This window comes from Mastomys coucha, unplaced genomic scaffold (assembly GCF_008632895.1).
Source record: "Mastomys coucha isolate ucsf_1 unplaced genomic scaffold, UCSF_Mcou_1 pScaffold14, whole genome shotgun sequence".
NCBI classification, from domain to species: domain Eukaryota; kingdom Metazoa; phylum Chordata; class Mammalia; order Rodentia; family Muridae; genus Mastomys; species Mastomys coucha.
Genome location: NW_022196896.1, coordinates 70590260 through 70608406, shown reverse-complemented (window position 1 = coordinate 70608406; position 18147 = coordinate 70590260). Strand labels below are relative to the sequence as shown.

The 18147-nt window shown below is 42.7% G+C and overlaps 1 long non-coding RNA gene across 2 annotated transcripts in view; it reads left to right on the top strand.

Moving 5' to 3' along the window:
• Positions 1-5642, top strand: part of LOC116088364 — a 67617-nt gene extending 61975 nt beyond the window's left edge. For both annotated transcript variants that reach the window (XR_004117871.1, XR_004117870.1), the window contains one exon: positions 5279-5642. This is a non-coding gene — a long non-coding RNA (uncharacterized LOC116088364). The remainder of the gene's footprint in view (positions 1-5278) is intronic.
• The last annotated feature ends 12505 nt before the right edge of the window (positions 5643-18147 follow it).

Sequence of the window (18147 nt, the reverse complement as noted above, 5' to 3'; positions counted from 1 at the left end):
GGTAAATATAATAAAGACAAACACCAGGTATAGTACAATAATGATTGTGCATAACTACTTGATATAAAACCTCAAAAACTAAAGATGAAAAAACTATAAAACTCTCTTACTCCTGCTTCTCCACCTTGCCTCTTGCCCTCTTGCTGCCCCTCTTTCCCCATTCCTTTCCCCCTCTCTCCACGTGGTCATGACCGGCCCCTACTTCTCTACTCTCTCCTTCTCTCTGCCTTTCTCTTCCTCTACTACCCTCTTAACTCCCCTCCCCAAGCCCTAAATAAACTCTATTCTATACTAAAACAAAAACAAAAACAACAACAACAAAAAACTATAAAACTATGTTAATGGATGCAAGCACCTCCGATTATAATTTATCACCTCACTAATATAAACTCTGTATGTGGGGGATGTAAAAGAATTGAGTATTTAATCAAATTATCAGCTTAAAATTGTTTGTTACAGAGTATTTTATACTAGCCTCATGGCAACTGTGAAAAAACTTTATGGTAGATGTATGGACAGAAATGAAGAAATAATCAGAGCATGTTACCACAAAGGACCAAGAAAACACCAAAATAGCCAATAGAACAGAAGAGAAGACAAAGCCACCACGACGGACAAAATGTGATTAGCAAAAATGTAAACAGTGTTTTCCAATCAAGTTTCTTTAAATGTAAATGAATTGGATTCTTCAATTGAAAGATATTAGAGAGGCTAGGTGAATTTTAAAAAAAATCTAACAATTATGTTTCTTATAGAGATTTGCCTCAGGATTAAAAATTAAGAACACTGCCTGAGAGATGACTCAGCTGTTAAGAACACTGACTGCTCTCTCAGAGAACTGGAGTTTGGTTCCCAGCACCCATATTGTTCAGTTCTCAGCCACCTGAACTCCAGCTCCAGGAAATCTACCACCCTTCTCTCAATTCCTCTCAGACAGCTGCACTCACATGTAAATAGACACACAGAGAAAGAAATAGAACAAATTAAAAAATACTTCAGGACACATATAAGGATGGAAAAATATTATTTTCTATGTAAATAATAAATAAAAGGCAAGGGAGGGCCTTAGGTGATATAAAAAGGGTTTATGTTAGAAACTGTAAAAAGGTTTTTTAAAAAGGGATGTTCTATAATGATAAAAGAATAATTTCTCTAGGCAGTTATTGCAGTAACACTGATGTTTGCATATAAAATCAGATCATTCAAATAATATAAAGCAAACATTGACAGAACTGCAGAGAAGCAGAGAGTATCAGAATATTATAAAGCACTGTGATAGCCCATTCTCAATCATGGATAAAGCAAACAGGTAGAATTCAAGCAAGGAAACAGAAGGATTGACTGACAGTAGAGACCAGTTGGATTTAGCAGACATACACAGCATGCCATATGACAGCAAAATACACATTCCTCTCATGCATACAGAACACTGTCCAAGACCATTATTGTGAGCCACAAAACATGTCTTATCTGTAAGAAGACTGCAATCATACCAAAGATCTTTCCTATTATTTATGGAATAATAATCAGTAAAAGCAAAACTGTAAAATTTACAAATACATGAAAATTAAACATCCCTGAAGAACTCAATGCTCCCATGAGGAAGCTCCACGAAGAGCTACAAGGAATGAGAGAGTCAAAGTAATCCCGAGAAAGAGTAAAGTGGAGACCTCATACTTTTTAAAGTATTGCAAAGTTGTAATAATCAAAACGGCATGGCATTGGCATAAAGATGGACCTGTGAAGAAGTGGAGTATGGAGGGAGACCATAAATACTCCCTGCATATGTATGGTTAAATCATTGGCAAAGTTACCAAGACCACACAGAAGGACAGTCCCTTCAGCATGCTGCTGGGGAGCTGGGCACCTATGCAAAAGGAGAACAGCTAGGAATTGACCTTGTGCCATGCACAAAAATTAGCTGAGAATGAATTAAATACCTGAAGATAAGACTTGAAACTATAAAACTCCTAAAACAAACCCTAGATGTAGACATAACGATGTTGGATTTGGCAATGATTTCACAACTCTGACATCAAAGGGAAAGATAACTAACTGGGACTAAACCAAACTTGAAAACCTCTGTATAACCAGGGGAAAAATTATCCAAATAAAGGACAACCTTCAGGATAAGGGAAAATATTTGCGAAGGCATATGTTTCAAAGCAAGGTGGCCAGGACATAATAAAGAACCCCCAGGGCTCAACAGCATAAGACCAAAAATTCTATTTTTAAAGTGGAGTAGTTATCTGAATAAAGGTTTCTCCAAAGAAGATATACAAATGGCAATCATCATTCAAAAAGACACCATTGTTAATTATGATAATCAAAACCATAATGAGCTATCACCTGCTACCTGTACAGAAATGAAAATCTGGGCCTAGTGGTACATGCTTGAGATTCCAGATATTTGGAAAACTGAGGTAGGAAGATTGTAAATTCAAGACCTGCCTCATCTACAGAGTGAGTTTAAGACTAATCTGAACAATGTACTGTGATCCTATCTGCAAAGTAAAATTCAGGATTAGAAAGATAGTTTACTAGTAGAACACTTACCTAGCATATAACAAAAGATAGATAGATAGATAGATAGATAGAGAGAGAGAGAGAGAGAGAGAGAGAGAGAGAGAGAGAGAGAGAGAGAGAAAAGAGAAGTTGAAACCCTTGTACATGGTTTCTATGAATCTAATATTGCAGTCATAAGTAGTAGGGTGATGATACAATTAAAGCTAAATTACCATATGACCTTGTATCTTAGTTACTTTTCAATTGAACTGACAAGATGTGACCCAACTTGTAGAAGAGTATGTTGGGCCTGGATTACAGTTCCAGAGGATTAGAATCCATGACCATTATAAGAGGGAGCAGGGCAGCAGGTCGGCAGGCATGGTGCTGGAGCAATAGCTATGAACTTTCACCCTTATCTGCGATGTAAGAGAGAAGGAGAGGGAGAGAGAGAGAGAGAGAGAGAGAGAGAGAGAGAGAGAGAGAGAGAGAGAGAGAGAGAGAGAGAGAACTGAGAATACTGGGCTTCTGAAATCTCAAAGCCCACTCCCAGTGACACACCTCCTCCAACAAGGCCACACCTCCTAATCCTTGCCCAACAGTTCCACCAACTGCTGACCAAACATTCAGATGCAGGAGCCCATGAGGGGTGGGGGGATTCATTCAAGGCACACATCCTGCAATCCCACTTCTGACTCAAAGATATTTGTATAACCATATTTACTGCAGAGTTTTTCAGAATGTCCAAGAGATGGGCACAGTCCACTGTCAGATGAAGAGATAAAAGATGCATGGGCGTAAGCTATGTGTAAAATGAAATCTCATTTAGCTTTTGAAAAAAAGGAAATCTGTCCCAAGTTACATGAAGAACCTTTGGGACATTTTGCTAAATAAAATAAGCCAGGCACACACACACACACACACACACACACACACACACACACACACAGAGAGAGAGATAAATACTGCATGATCCCACTTATATGAGTTTATCTAAAGCAACCAAACTCATGGAAATAAAGAACAAAGCAGAGGCTGCCAGGGCTGGAGGGGAGGAGTAAGTGGGAAGTTGTTTGGCGGCTATAGAGGCAGGATGGGTCCTGGGATCTGCCATACAACAAAATACAGATGGTTGGCAATATGGTGCTGAGTGCTTGCAGGCCTTACTTGGGGGAATTTTATCCTGGGATGAATTGGCACAATTTTTTAAAAAATCCAATGTGAGTTAGGGCATGGGTGACCCCTAAGTAGCGTACACTTGTTTGGCCTCTTGTTGATAATCAATTATTGAATTTGGATGAAGGGTAGTGAGGGTCTCATTGTTTTGTAGTTTTATAGATATTTTATATTTTTATAATAAAACCTATGACAATTTTAAATAAGTTCTTCCCTTATGGTGGGAAGGACAAACTTCTCTCCGGTTCTTTGAATTAAAAAGGGAAGGGCTGTTCTGCTACAAAATCTAAGTCCAAACATGCACTGGGTGAGTGGAGAGGGCAGAGTAGAGTCTACGTAGGGTGGGGAATTCAGATTCTTCCTCTCCTGAAATGGCCTGGGCCTTGTCTTGCACCCGCAGTTCACACCAGATGGACCTTGAGCATCAGACCTGACCTCACTGAGCCAGGTTTTTCTGCTGAAAATTAGCCAGCGCAAAATTCAGAAAATTCCTTTTAAAAGACAAGGTCTTTCCATTCGTTTCCTTTGCCCAGAAGTCGAAGGTTAATTCTTATAGAGGAGAATTTGTATCTGTTACTAGAATTTATATGCCAGGAAATTGCAGTCATCTGTTCACAGTAAGATCTGGAAATCCAGCCATCCACACACATCTTTGGAAGAAGCAAATGGGAACTGGTATAGGATCTGCAGGTGACTTTAAAAACACCTGCATGATTTCAACATAGTAATCTTGAAATGTTTTTATTAGCATGTATTATGTAGAATTATATAATCATGGGTTTATTATGGTATTTCTCAATGTACATAAGTGTATTTTTATACATTCACTCCTATTAATCTCTCCTATTCCTACTCCTGTCCTCACTGTTTTTAAGCTAGTCTCCCTTCTACCTTCATGTCTTTTGGGTCTCTCTCTCTCTCTCTCTCTCTCTTTCTCTCTCTCTCTCCCTTTCTTTCTTTCTTTTTTTTTTTTTTTTTTTTTTTTGTGACCTGATGGATTGCCTATGAGAGCAAAGGTGTGAGGGTATTTATAAGATCACAGACATCTCACCAGTGGCTGTGCTGCAAATTTCTCTCTCTTTTCTGGCAACCATTAACTATGTAGAGGTTCTCCTCTGCCGACAGGCCCAATCTTGTGTCAATAATCATAGCTGTGAGTTCAAGCGTACAACTGCCATGTTAACCTTAGAGGACAATATTCCAAACACTCCGTCTCTTTTCCCTGCTTTTACACCCTCTTTCTTTCTTCCACACTTTTCCTTGAGCTTGGAGGGGGTGATTCAGATGTCCCGTTTGGAAGTGAGAACTCAGTCATAATCACCTGTTTGAGGTTGCTTGTCCATTGCAAAGCTGAGATAGCACTCATCTAAGCACATAATCGATTATTATAAGAGGCGATTTGACAGGCACATTAGTGTCTATTTGGCAAGACAATAGCAGTAGCTTCTCTATGAGAGTCCATGAATTTTCTAGCTGTGAGCTTTCTACTAAGTTTATAGCATCAGGCATGAAGTCTCAGGGGGCAGGCCTTAAACTCAATAAGAAACATGTTGATTGTATACTATTTCACCAACAGGCACTTTTTTTTTTCTGGTAGAGCATCGTGGCACTTAAGGCGCACAGCTGAGTGAGACTGCTGGTGACACGTCTCCCCGGCAGCCCGCATAGGATCCTCTGGCACAATGGGCATTGCCAACAAGGAAGAAGCTCCCAGCCCAGTTCCCAGGATGAAAGCATGAACCTGCTTAGCGCTGGAGTCTCACCATCTAGTCTGATGGCCAATCCACAGCAATGCCAACAGGCTAACCATTGTTTGGGGAGCCTCAGGGGTCTCCCTGATTGACAGCCTATAGCAAGGTAGCTCACCCCTTGCATGAGGACTTTTATTTAATAACCTATGACTTCTGAGAATAAGAGTTGACATTCGTAAAATAAATAAATAAATAAAAAGGAATGCCAAACTCTGCTCCCATACCTACTTCGCGGCATTATGCTGCGATTCCCTTTGTGAACTTTCCCCCAACCTAGAGTGTGAAATGCCACAGCATTGAAACATTTCAAGATTTTTAAATCTCTTGGAATATTTATGTCTTTAAACCAGGCCTCTTTGCACGCATCCTGAGGGTCGGGTGCATTCAATGGTATAGTGTGACCCAACTCACAATCATCAACTTATGTAAGAGATTGTGAGGTCATCACTATCGACATCGACATCATCATCACTACAACTCAATTTTGAAGCTTTATAGCATCAGCTTTGTAGATATTGCACCACAATGTCCAAAGATTTGAAACACCCTGAATCCCCATCTAGTTATCTAGTTCTTAGGAGTTAACTCTGGATCATATGGGATTGTTCTGGCTTCAGTTGGCCCCACTAAATCTCACATTAAGACATATTCCCTATTGCAAAGAATTAAACAGGTGGTATCTTAATCAAACTGCTGTTTGGAGATGTAGCTTTTGGGACATAACTGATGTTAACAGAACTCAGAAGAGTGAGGCCCCAATTCAATGTTTGTGCCTTTGTAAGAAGGAAGAAATTCAAGCCAGTAATTTTGCTCTGCTCCACCATTAGATGTGGGGACGGGGATGCCATAGGAAGGTGTTCGCCAGGTGCTAAGCAGATGGAAGCACCATGCGAGTGGAATGCAGAACAACGAACTTCTTTTCTTTATAGACACCCAGGATGTGATATATTCTGCTATTACAAGAGAAAACAGACTAAGGTAGACTGCTGAGGAGTTGGTGGATTTGCCGTCTGCCCCCTACTACAGGGGTCTCTGCTCTGCTACAGGCGCAACACGCTTCTATTCTTAGATAAATACTGTGAAGCTTAAAGTTGTATTTGACTCTTGACTAGAAATGAGCAAAATGGTAGCGAAGAGTCCAATACCTGTACTGAGTCTGCGCATTCCACTCCGGTGTTTGCTTTGATCTGCAGACTGTCCTATGAGCACGGCCACGCTCTAATAGTTCAACGTCAAAAAGATGGAACATATGCAGTCATGTTTGTGTATGAGTACATGTTCGTGTGTGTGTGTGTGTGTGTGTGTGTGTGTGTAGGAGGTTGTGTGTGCATGTGTGTGTACAGATGATGTTGAATGATCTCCTCAATTACTCTCCACCCTGGGTTTTTTTCAACTTTTAATCGGTCCTTTGTAAATTTCACGTCATGCGCCCCAATCCCATTCATCACCTCTTCCCTTCATACCTGCCCTCTACGCTTTAACCTCCCCCCACCAACAAAGGAAAAGTCTCACCATGGAAACTGGAACATGTCACGGTGTGTCTCACGGTCTACCTTTTTGCCCACATTTCTTTGCTTGCAGATGTTCATTGCAGTGACTCGTTGGTCTGGTCCGAGGCCTCTGGCTTCAGCTATGCTGTCATTACTGGAATTTCACTGGCATTCCTCTTGTACTTCCTGTTGTTGTCCTGTGTTGTGGAGATCCTGCAGCTTTGGATTTGCAGGACTGGCCCCTTCACACGCTCCAGCAGTTCAGAAATGGGGTAGATGTCCGAGTGGACCAACTCAAGGCCCTGGATTTGGGCCTGGGTGGTAGCTGAGTTGGTCAGCCTGCCAGCTCTCCCGTACCCACACCACTTGGGTGAGCTCTCCTGCCCTGCTCTGGCTGGCCATTTAATGCCAATAAGGGGGCAGAGCCAGCTCTCTGGATCTCATGGCCTCAGGGCTGGCTCGTCCTCACCCACACCATCAGGGGCCAGCTCTACCTTGCTACCCTGGTGAGGTGCAGGGCTGGCTCTCCTGAGTGTTGCAGTAGGCAAGGAGTTGGACCAGCTTTCCCACTCTCATGCCCTCAGTTTACCAGCTTTCCTGCTTGCCATAGATGGTGAGGTTAGGTTGCAAGGGACGAGAGCGGGAGGCATATTATAGGACCAGCTTTCCCATGTTCACATCTGGTACAGGTTCACCATGACTACCACAACCAGGCATGGGGTGGGGCCATTTCTGCACAACCCTCAGACATTAACACATCCCTGGGCAGCAGCATAGACCAGGGACATCTATTTGGTCTTTGGTGGTGACAGGCCCCTGTTGCTTCAAGGCATTTAGATGAGTATTGGGGATAGAATTCAGGTCTCCAGGCTTTGGTCACAAGTACTTTAGCAAATGAGCCATTTCTTCAACCCTCCAAAAATTAATCAACAAAATATTATTTTTTATATTTTAACTTCCTAACAAATGAAACATGTCATTTATCTCTTGAAACAACTTAGATATATCTCACAGATAACAGTACTTAAAAATTGTGAAATTTAAGTCATGATTTTATACAATGCAATGTAAAATGTTTAGCTTGGATTTCGTAATGAAACAATGCAATTGTTGGGAATCATTACTATGGCAAACTAACAGACTATACACATCATGATGAATGGGGTTTGTAGGACCTAATGCTTGGGAAAGCCCTGCCGTACACTGTTCTTTGAAAGACCTCTTGTCACCCTTAGAAGAACTTCTTTGGAATCTAAAGATCTCTGAGGACAGCTGCATTCACAGCTAGGATCAGCTGACTGCCCACAGACTCACCCATGTTCCATGAAGCTAGCACGATGACCCTCTCAATGTTCCAGAAATGACTGGGCAGCCCAGGGTGGTTGCAGTGCCAGCATAGGGCTCTTTGGCTCTGCTTAGCTGACTGTGTGGGAAAGGTGGTTGGGGGAGGGGTGCCGGAGAGACAGGCACTTGCTGCTTGTTCTGGTAGGGTGTATGTCACCTTGACATAAGCCATGGTTATCTGGGAGGAGAAACCTCAACTGAGAAAAATGCCCCCATTAGACTGGCATGTGGACAACTCTGTAGGGGCCATTTCCTTAATTAATAATTGGTGTGAGAGGGCGCAGGCCATTGTAAGCAGTACCAGCCCTGGGATGAGATATGAAAGATAGCTGACCATAAGCCCAAGGAGCAAGCCAATAAGCAGTGTTCCTCCAGGGGCTCAGTTTCAGTTCCCGTTTCCAACTCTTTGTCCTGAATTCTATCAACGATGGGCCATGCCCTGGGAATAAAAGCAAAATACGCCTTTTCAAGTTGCCTTTGGTTTTATCACAAAGGCAAGCAAGCAAGCAAACAAACAAACTAACTAACCCCCCCCCCCCCAAAATAGTAAACAAACAAAGACACCACTCTTCTAGAGGACCTATGTTTGGTTCCAGCACTTATACCAAGTCAACACCTGTGGCTCCAGCTCCAGGAGATCCAACTCTCTCCTCTGGCCTCCGTGGGCACCTGCACACTGGTGGTATATACACACAAGCACACGTATATGCATATACGTTTTTTAAAAATTAAAAATCTGAAATGCACACATGGGTTTTTTTTGTTTTTTGTTTTTGTTTTTGTCGTTTTGTTTTGTTTTTTGAGAAAGAGTTTCTCTGTGTAGCCCTGGCTGTTCCTGAAACTTACTCTGTAGACTAGGATGGCCTCCAACTCAGAAATCCACCTGCCTCTGCCTCCAGAGTGCTGGGATTAAAGGCATGCACCAACACTGCCTGGAGAAATGACACCTTTTGTGCTTTAAGATAATTATCATAATGATTTAGGGTGAAATATCTTTCTTAAAATGAATATGGTAACATTGTTAGGAAAACCTGGATAAGCTGAATGAAGTCTAGCAATGAAGCAAATCAATTGTTCATGTGTGGATGCACTTGCAAATATGCATATGTGGAGAGTTCAGCGGTCAGCCTCAGGGTTAGATCTGGGGCTATACACCTCTTTTTTTTTTTAGACAGTTTCTCACTGGTCTGGGAGGAGTTACTGACTATTCTAGGCTAGGGATTATCCTGTTTGTCTCCCCAGTGCTTGAACCGGTAGCAAGCACCACCATGACAAACTATTGTACATGGACTGAACTTAGTCCTCATAAACTGAGGACTAAACTCCGGTCACCATGCAAACACACATGGCTATACCAATGATCCAATTCCCCAGCACCTGGTCAAATCAATTGAGTTGTATGCCTTTGTGATGGATTGTATTTGCTAGGCCCTGGGAGTGGCACCATTGGAAGGTGTGGTCATGTTAGAGTAGGTATGACCCTATTGGAGTAGGTGTGTTACTGTGGGCGTGGGCTTTAATTCACTAGTCCTACCTCCCTGGAGGCCAGGATTCTGTTAGCACCCTTCAGATGAAGATGTAGAACTCTCAGCTTCTCCTGTACCATGACTGACTGAATGCTGCGATGTTCTCACCTTGATGATAATGGACTGAACCTCTGAACCTGTAAGCCAGCCCCAATTAAATGTTGTCCTTATAAGAGTTGCCTTGGTCATAGTGTCTGCTCACAGCAGAAAACCCTAACTAAGACAGCCTTGAATTATTATATTTGCTAGTCAGAAAAGGACATGCCCTGAGCTACTCCACCACCATCAGCTGGGTCAAGTAGCACATGGTAAGAGATCCACTAGGCTTGGAATAAAGAATTGTATATATATATATGTGTGTGTGTGTGTGTGTGTACATATACATATATATATACATATATATACACACACATATATATATTTAAATTACCGGAAGGAAAGTGTAAATCACTTGTATCAAACTACTATGGCTACAGGTTAGATGGGTAAGACAGCTTGGATCATGGGAAGTTTTGGAATGGGAAGGCAGTCAGTTCCTAAGGAGAATATTTGTTTCTGTACTGATTATGGGAAGGGTGTGGTGTTGCCTAGAGGGTCACGATTCTGTAGAAAGATTTTTTTATAACGTTTGGTAATGAAACAGTTTGCCATTGCTGTTGTTGCTTTGTAGCTAGTATGGTTGTATTTGTTTGGTTTGGTTTTGAGACAAGGTCTCTTATATAGCTCAAGCTGGAATCAAATTCCCAATCCTCCTGCCACATGCTGGGATTACAGGTGTCTCACCCAGCTCCTCCTGGCTCTTTTCATCAACAAACACCCTTGGGCCTTGTAATCAGATTTAGGAGAACTATGAGCTTTTCTCTAATTGGTCGTTTATCTAATAGTATTGCATTTATTTTAATGTCAGTCTTGATCGTAGTGTTGTCTCGGGAAAGTGGAAGGCGGTACAAGGGAGCGTTCTGTGCTGCTTTTCCAGGAGCCCAGTGGGATTTTAAGATAGCAGGTGTAAGTGTAAATATATACGTAGGCCTAGTTACACGGAGGGTGAAAATATCTCTTTTACAAAGAGTGCCATAGGATGTAGGCTACAAAATTTCGATACCACCTGGATGCTGTCTCTTTGCCCATCTCAAATGTCAAACCTACCCCGGGGGGAAATATTCGAAGAAGGGACTTTTGAAAACTGCATTCCTGGGCTGAGCACACTCTGCCTGCTCTTGGAGCACTGTCTGGTCCTGTGGATCAGTTTTGATCTCCCATTGTGGTGTGTCTGCACCTGGCATTGTGGGGCAGAGCCTTGCTCCATCCCTTTTATGTTCCAATCATGCTGCATTCCGGCCACCCATTGAATCAGGTCTCTATTGCATTTCACACTTGGATTAACTCAATCATGCAAATTATGTCAAGCCCAAAAGAAATCAGGCTGTGGGCAAATAAGAAATGCTAATAAAAATAGAAAATACAGCTCACAGACCCGATGCTCCTTTATGGAGCTGCTACCCGTAGTCCCCAGATTCGAAGGCTCTGGCCCAGTGCAAAAGGGAGGGATAAACAGGGTTTAATTCTAATATAAATAAAAAAACCACAGTGTAAATTAGATTTCCAAATCTTGATGTACCTCTTCACAGAGAATAAACTGGTTTCAAGAAGATTAGCAGGGCAAGAGTCATACCTGGAGCATTCCTTGAAACATTATGTCTGTCCCAAGCTGAGATTTCTAGAGGATTCTTTATAAGTTGACTCCTCCCACCTATGTGCCATAGTGTGTTGACTCCTGACCCCTGCTCAGCTAACACCTCCACTCAGAATGTGCTGCAGTACATTCTATCACACTAACAGTCCTCCGACGTCCAGTTAAAAGGAACTCTCGTAGTTCCCAAAAGCTTCCCTGACTGTCCTCAAGTGAGCTCTGTCTTGCTTTGGTGGCCTTTCACATGTATTTGTGTTATTATAGCAGTGTGTTTGATACTGGGTAACTTGTTAAAACGAGACCTACTCAGCTTACGCCTTTGAAGGGTGAAAGTCCACGATCAGGTATTTCTACCTCTTTGGCTGTTAGCGATTGCCTTGGCTTCCTCAGAACCTTGTAGAGAAAGGAAAAGGTCCATGTGTGACCTTGCTTTAGAGCAGCCTGCTTTCTAGAGAATTAACTTCCTTCTGGGATAGCCATTACTGCTTCACAGTGCTGCCGTGTCCTAACTGCCTCGCTTTATAGGCTCCACTTCAGAAATTTATCATTGTGATTCTATAGTATTGCCCACCTAGCCCGCAGCATGTGGACCTTGGGGCATATGCTCTACACAAATGCAAACCACTGCTGTCTTAAAAATCTGTTACTTTACCTAGGGTTGGATAAGCATCCGAGCTCCTTGCTGCCTAACACACAGGTTTGCCATTGGAGAAGCCAGGCTTCCTGAGCAGCTCCTGCTAGCTCTGGCTTATACCCACCCCCAAGGGTGCTCAGTGAGCATTTCCAGAAGAATTTATTGGAGTTTGGGTCTTATAGGAAGAAAAGATAACCTGTGTTTCTGGCTTCTATCTGAACTGTGCTCTATACTCGGGAGATGTGGTTTCAATTCTCTAGAGGTACAGAAAGAAAAATGACCCACCCGTGCGTGTTTCTAAACAAGAACCAGGAATGTTACACAGAAATGCTGGAAGGCACAGCTCCAGCTAATCTGCAGCTCTGAGGGTGAACCCAAATACGTAGCAGGTGCTTGGTTCCGTTCCCTGCTCCCTTCTGAGCTGTTGCCCCCTCAGCCTTGAGCTTCCTTTGGGGCTTTTGCCTATTTTAACTTTAAAGCCCCTGACTTAAGATATCTAGCCTACACAGAGAATTTCCCATCAGCGCTAATGTGGGTTAGATTTATGCTTATTGAGGGCAGAGCCAAGATTTCAAACTTCTCTGTATCAGTCACAGCAGCCAGACCAGAATGGAGTCCAGAATTATGAGTTCAATCGTCATCCAACCAGTGAGCAGGCCTGGCAAGAGCCTTCTGCAAATGCCTTCCCTTCCCAGCACTCTCCTGGCAGCTTGGGAAGACTGTGGGAGAAAGATTGCAATTTCCAGCAGGCACCTCTCTCCTGGAAGATGGATGGCAACGTGGGATGATATTAACAGCCGTGGCAAGAGGAACTTCCTGTATGCGTCTGACAGGACACACACTGGGCCTACTCCACTTACACTCACTATTTCACCAAATCCGTATGTACTCCTCTAAGGAGTGCGCTAAGTATCCTATATACTAATCACACAAAAGGAAGGGCTGCTTTGGGAATCTCAGGAACGTGAGTCTCACAACCCCTGAATGAGCAGGAAAACCTGCCTTTCCCCTGGCCCTAATATTAACTGTAAATGCACCATAAGCCAAAGCAGAGACTTTGAAATCTCTATTCCATTATAAACAAACAGGAATTGTTCTAAAGAAAGGGGCCAGGAGATGCCATCCCTGTCTATCTTCTGGCTTGCTATAAATCTGTCTGAGTTGAGGATGGTCATAATTGGCCAAGAAGCTAAGGAGTATTTGATAGAGGGCTCTACTTATCTGACTGACTTCAGGCACATCCAAACAGTCTACAAGGATATCCCTCTAAGATATGTCTGCAAGAGCCACCCAGCAGCACAGAGAGATGTATAAAAACATCCTGGAAAAGTTACGCTAGCAGACCCTATCATGGCTCCCTAGCTTTATGTTCCTGCTTCCCCTCAAGGAGCACTATGTCAGACATCAGCGATAAAATTATTAACGATGCTCGCTTTTCTCTTAAACCAAGTCACTTATATGTAATCCCACTAGGTAGGTTTAAAAACAAGTTCAGAGTCTGTCTCTCCTTGAGTTTGACTGGCATGTCTTTCTCCATTCAAACTTAGAGAGAAAATGCCCAGGCTTAGAAGCAAATTTACTTCTCCAGGCTTATTGGAACTCAGAACACATCCCCTTGACAGACACAACAGGGATTAATGAGCCATGACCAGAAGTTTGATTTTTCTGTCAAGTGCTCCCATCCGTTTTTAATAAACAGAAGAACAACAGCAACTTCACTGCCTGCTCTCCATCGCATATGTGGGGCTGCCTGCTCCTCGTGGCCTGTGTGGAGAGCGGAGGAAGGATGGTAAATGATGGACGAATGCGTTTATGAGCCCCTTCGGTCCGCTTCTCCGGTGGCTGGCTTTCCCCCCAAGTTCCATTTCTCTGCCTCTTCAATGTGGGCGGCCCAGAGCTTTGCCAAGGGAAATCGTCAAGTGCGATATCACATTTTCAGCTAAATGGCTTCAATTTCGTGCCACTGGGGCACTATCTGTGGTGTAAAGCTGCCAAAATACCCACTGTTTTCCCGTTAAGCCACGCTGGGTGCATTCACAGAAGCCCGATTCCTGGGAGGACAAGAAGTTGAGCCAAAGAACAGCTACCCTGCAACAGCATATCATAGGAAGAAGGTAGGGCTGAAGAGCAACGCCTAGCAACGCGGTCCTCCTACTCCACGCTCAAGAAGCCTCATTTGATCTCAGTTAAACTATTGCCAGTAGACTTTGCTCTGTTCACAGTCACTGAAAAAGAAAATCTCATTGCTCACAAAAGTGATGTTTCTATTGTAGAAACAACAGTGTGGTATTTCTCTTTTCTCTTGATTCCTTCCTTCCTTCCTTCCTTCCTTCCTTCCTTCCTTCCTTCCTTCCTCCCTCCCTCCCTCCCATTCTTTTTCTCTTTTTATTTTTGGTCTTGCAAGGCAAGCTGGGATTTTTCAGGGGAGACTTCCTTATTCCCCGAGAGCCTTGCTAAGAATGGCTGCCTTAAGCCATACTGACCACAGGATGTCCCCAGCGTTCCACGGAAATTCTATGGAAAGGGCATTTACCTGGTAATGCAAAAGTTGTTTCTTAAGGAAGAAAGGTCAGAGCATAGAGATATGGTCACATCTCCCGTTTCATATCAAACTGGCTTTGCAGAGGCTGCCTCAGCACCACCGGCGAACATCACAGCATCATGAGTTGAGGTTGTCCTTGAAGTAGAATATGCCATCTACAAGTAAAGCCACTAAACTTAACAGCCCAGAGCTGATATTTAATCGCCCCTGAAGAGAAGTCACCCTGAGGCAGAGTTAATAACCAATACCAGATCTTTTTTTCCCCCTCACTTTAATTTTCTTTAAAAGCTTCATGCTCAAGCAATGTGGTGACCAATATCTGATGAAATTATATGCTGTTCAAGATATTCCTTGAGCTGACACATTTATTAAATCCCAAAGTGAGCATCTATAAGAACTTAACAGAGGAACATTGGAAAGGAAACATGAACACGAGTGTAAAGTTATTGTTGCGTTAAAATAAAATCTTTAAAATCTTAAACTAGATGCGGAATAATCGATCCATCCCTCTTCTGCCCAGTTTCAGGGATGCTATGATAATGACACAAGAAGACTTCCCGGCTGCCACAAACAAGATATTAAAGGGAAGAAGCCAGAGGAAGAGGGCACATCCATCCTTTTGGAGGCTGGGTATAGAACTCATAGAGTTTATGAGACATCCACATTCCCTTATTTAAGAGATAGACCACACATTTCAGTGTGGGGTCTAGTCATCAAAAGACTAAGGTAGCTTGTCAGATTCCTCCCTGGCTTGGACAAATCAAATTTAAGCAGATCTCAACTAGTCTCTGTTATCAAAGCTTCCTGAGTTGAACCCCCAAGTAGATTGTGATAAAATTCCTTTTTGGCTAACTTAGCCTACAATAGTCTGGTTTCACCAGGGGCCTGTCAGAGAACATGGCAGCTTGCAAAGGGTCTAGGTGGTGTCTGCTTTCCTGTTCATCCCTAGAAACCCAGCTCATTCCTCAGTACTAATGAAAAGCCACAGTTTTCCTGATATAGAGGCCTTCGTGGTCTTAATTGCACCCACCCTGAGTCCCTATGTTGAGTTTTAAACCTTGAGTAACTCAGAATGTGACTGCATTTGGTTAAGGAGGCCTTAACCCCTAGGTCCAGATTACTGTCGTGGGGACCACATCCATCCACTATGAGTGGTTCCCATTAAGAAAAGGTGGTGACATCACCATTCATGGAAAGGTGGGAATTTGTTGTGGGAGAAGACAGCGTACACTGGCGAGGCCTCGGGTGAAACTAATCCTGAAAACACCCTGAAATTATTCCAACCCCTTTCCTGTGTCCATGAATGAATCATGGTAGTTCTAGAAAATTAATCCAGAGGCAAAATGTCCAGCTTGGGAAAACTAGCTGTGTAAAATAATACCTGTTACAGGCTCTTGAGTTAAATGCAGTTCATGCCTTAGTAAAAATGGCAGGGGACAAAGTGAATGCATGAATCCTACCTACCGAGGGCTTTACACATATACACTTGTTTTGTATTGGAGGCAACCATTCTAGTTGAAATATTCACTTTTACAAGATTAAACTGGGGCAAAGACTCTCTGCTCCTCCCGACTCCTGAACCCATGTTCAATTCTTGAGCAAAGGATGCCACCTTTAAAACCAATAGAAGGTAGGGGTTTAGAGAGGCAGGAAAGAGACAGGGTCCTGTCTCCATAATGGTCTGTTTCATACAATAATTTTAGAAATGGACATTATGTTTTAACTATGTATGGGTTTTAAACAGGATTCATTTGTTCAAGCAAATAAACCAGGTACTCTGGCATGAAATTGGTGCCCACTTTGTTAATTATAGGGTCTCATCTTTTCTCTGTTTCAGGGCACTTGTGTGTCTCGAAATGTTTACCTTTCAAATTACTTGGTATTTTTCAGTTCTCTCTAGACTGCACCATGTGGACCACGTGACCAAAAGTGAGCAAGAACAGTCAGCCTTCAGGTAGAGGTCTGTGATGTGAGCACCAGCCTGGCTGGTGTCGGATCCACAATCTGCTGAGCTGCGCAAGGTGTATGCACTTCTGGCTCACTTCATTCATTGGCTCTTTCAATGCTCACTGTATCCTGGGTGATTTAGAGGCTGTGTCTGAGAGTCTTCCTCCTGTTCATTTACAATGGGCTTCTTAAAATGCCCCTGTGTGCTACATCTGGCAGATGTACCTGGACAAAGCCAAGACGGAAGTCTTCCTTCCTGCACACCGTGATGCCTGAGGTTTGGACCGTGAGTGTGACATGTCAGTCTTTGCTGTGTGTGCAGGACCCACCTGGAACTGACATGGCTCAGTGCCCAGGACCCTTACCACATGGCACATAGAAATATCTGATCTCTCTCTCTCTCTCTCTCTCTCTCTCTCTGTGTGTGTGTGTGTGTGTGTCTATCTCTCTTAGATAATAGGTAATTATTCTAGTCACAAAGGGATTTGTTACTCTAAAAAGGATCTGCTATTGAGCTTCCTTCAAAATCCAGGCAGATCACTGTGTGGTTGGGGATTTGATGGTTTTATGGGAATTCTATTGCTATTCTGAAAAGCTCACAGATTTTTTTTTTAAGGGAAAGGGAGCTGAGACGATATCGTGACTTATCAAGTGGGTTAAAACATTACTTTCTCCAAAGTAAGCCTTCGAGAGAGTCATGGCCAAAAAAGAAAGTGTGCACCTTCACTGCTCTGAATGTGAGCTTACTGCCCAGTGGACACACATCCAGAAAACTATCCAATTTTCACAGGTCAGAAAACTGAGTTCTGTAGAAGCTGGGTAACTTTTGTGAGGCCAAGTTCCTCAATGACTAAACCTTCTGTGAGCTTAGAAGAAAAGGAGGAGGTGGAGAGGAGGAAGAGAAGGAAAAGGAGGAGGAAGAAGAGGAGGATGAAGAAGATGAAAAGGATATTTAAGGTATTAGCTTAAAATTAAAAAGTCAAAAAATATCAACCACGCAGCTACTGACTCAAAAATAGAGAAATTGTGTAATAACTAAAAATGAAGTTTTAAACTTCATTTTGGCAGAGTTTTAAAGGGGTCATTTTTGATTAAAAATTGTATTTTTTAAAAGAGACTGGCTCCATTTCTAAGGTACCAACAACAATCTGAGCTGAGGCAGGAGTGGATAAATTGATAAAGTAAATACAAAGAAAATTCATATAGTTTTGACAATTGTAAGGCATCCTTTTTAAGGGTAAGGCAAAACCTCATCATTGGTTGGTCACAACCATTTCCAGCTATGATCTCAAAGGATGCATGGGAGCTCTATGTCCTATCTTCTTTATAGCAAGCAGAAAGTAAATACAGTTTGGTGTTTAAATAGCTTTCTCTGTTCGTTGGTCACCTAGGTCTTCCTTTAATTTAATTAGTCTGTTCCAAGGGCTGGAGAGATGGCTCAGTGGTTAAGAGCATGTGTTGCTCTTGCAGATAACTCGGGTTCAAATCCCATCACCCATAGGTGATTCATACACATTCATGACTCCAGTTCTAGGGGACCTG